This window comes from Schistocerca americana, unplaced genomic scaffold, assembly GCF_021461395.2.
Source record: "Schistocerca americana isolate TAMUIC-IGC-003095 unplaced genomic scaffold, iqSchAmer2.1 HiC_scaffold_1568, whole genome shotgun sequence".
NCBI lineage: Eukaryota > Metazoa > Arthropoda > Insecta > Orthoptera > Acrididae > Schistocerca > Schistocerca americana.
Window position 1 is genome coordinate 7,501 of NW_025725654.1, and position 2,500 is coordinate 10,000.

Here is a 2,500-nt window from a genome sequence, read left to right on the forward strand (position 1 = left end):
GACGACTACGTCTGACAACACGCGCCACTACATCAACAGACGGCTCATGCTGATCGCCATCCAGGGCATACCACACTGCAATCCAGCTCTTATAGGGAGACGACACGTAGCTGAGTGCACAACATTTGGACCGCATGGTTCGCCGTTGTTGGCGCAGTCGTTGTACGGTCACATGTACCACGATGTATCATTCAGTACATGAGGACCAATGTGCAGTACAGTGTGTGATTTGGACGTACAACATCAGCGGACAGTTGACACAGGCCGTACCACAGCGTAGGCTAAGTGCTTCGCCATGCGAATGCCAATGAACAACTGCAAATGCCAATGAACAACTGCAAAGGGCATTGAGCATGTACGTCCTGCTGCCATCCACATTACAGTGTATAGCTGCAAGGTGTTTAACATGAAGCGATACACTGGGGACCGGGCAGTGCGAGTAGCAAACTATATTGCGGGGGTTGCAGTTAGGCAACACTACACTAATTTAACGCGTCGTATGACAATTACAGAGCAGGTTAAGGCCCAACGTGTGTTGGGTTAAGGCCCAACGTGTGTTGGGTTAAGGCCCAACGTGTGTTGGGTTAAGGCCCAACGTGTGTTGGGTTACGGCCCAACGTGTGTTGGGTTAAGGCCCAACGTGTGTTGGGTTAAGGCCCAACGTGTGTTGGGTTACGTTAAGGGGCAATGTGGGTTACGTTAAGGGGCAATGTGGGTTACGTTAAGGGGCAATGTGGGTTACGTTACGGCGCAATATAGGTTACGTTACGGCGCAATATAGGTTACGTTAAGGGGCAATGTGGGTTACGTTACGGCGCAATATAGGTTACGTTACGGCGCAATATAGGTTACGTTAAGGCGCAATATCGGTTACGTTAAGGCGCAATACAGGTTACGTTAAGGCGCAATACAGGTTACGTTAAGGCGCAATACAGGTTACGTTAAGGCGCAATACAGGTTACGTTAAGGCGCAATACAGGTTACGTTAAGGCGCAATACAGGTTACGTTAAGGCGCAATACAGGTTACGTTAAGGCGCAATACAGGTTACGTTAAGGCGCAATACAGGTTACGTTAAGGCGCAATGCAGGTTACGTTAAGGCGCAATGCAGGTTACGTTAAGGCGCAATACAGGTTACGTTAAGGCGCAATGCAGGTTACGTTAAGGCGCAATGCAGGTTACGTTAAGGCGCAATACAGGTTACGTTAAGGCGCAATACAGGTTACGTTAAGGCGCAATACAGGTTACGTTAAGGCGCAATACAGGTTACGTTAAGGCGCAATACAGGTTACGTTAAGGCGCAATACAGGTTACGTTAAGGCGCAATACAGGTTACGTTAAGGCGCAATACAGGTTACGTTAAGGCGCAATACAGGTTACGTTAAGGCGCAATACAGGTTACGTTAAGGCGCAATACAGGTTACGTTAAGGCGCAATACAGGTTACGTTAAGGCGCAATACAGGTTACGTTAAGGCGCAATACAGGTTACGTTAAGGCGCAATACAGGTTACGTTAAGGCGCAATACAGGTTACGTTAAGGCGCAATACAGGTTACGTTAAGGCGCAATACAGGTTACGTTAAGGCGCAATACAGGTTACGTTAAGGCGCAATACAGGTTACGTTAAGGCGCAATACAGGTTACGTTAAGGCGCAATACAGGTTACGTTAAGGCGCAATACAGGTTACGTTAAGGCGCAATACAGGTTAGGTTAAGGCGCAATACAGGTTAGGTTAAGGTACGACATAGGTTAGGTTAAGGTACGACATAGGTTAGGTTAAGGTACGACATAGGTTAGGTTAAGGTACGACATAGGTTAGGTTAAGGTACGACATAGGTTAGGTTAAGGTACGACATAGGTTAGGTTAAGGTACGACATAGGTTAGGTTAAGGTACGACATAGGTTAGGTTAAGGTACGACATAGGTTAGGTTAAGGTACGACATAGGTTAGGTTAAGGTACGACATAGGTTAGGTTAAGGTACGACATAGGTTAGGTTAAGGTACGACATAGGTTAGGTTAAGGTACGACATAGGTTAGGTTAAGGTACGACATAGGTTAGGTTAAGGTACGACATAGGTTAGGTTAAGGTACGACATAGGTTAGGTTAAGGTACGACATAGGTTAGGTTAAGGTACGACATAGGTTAGGTTAAGGTACGACATAGGTTAGGTTAAGGTACGACATAGGTTAGGTTAAGGTACGACATAGGTTAGGTTAAGGTACGACATAGGTTAGGTTAAGGTACGACATAGGTTAGGTTAAGGTACGACATAGGTTAGGTTAAGGTACGACATAGGTTAGGTTAAGGTACGACATAGGTTAGGTTAAGGTACGACATAGGTTAGGTTAAGGTACGACATAGGTTAGGTTAAGGTACGACATAGGTTAGGTTAAGGTACGACATAGGTTAGGTTAAGGTACGACATAGGTTAGGTTAAGGTACGACATAGGTTAGGTTAAGGTACGACATAGGTTAGGTTAAGGTACGACATAGGTT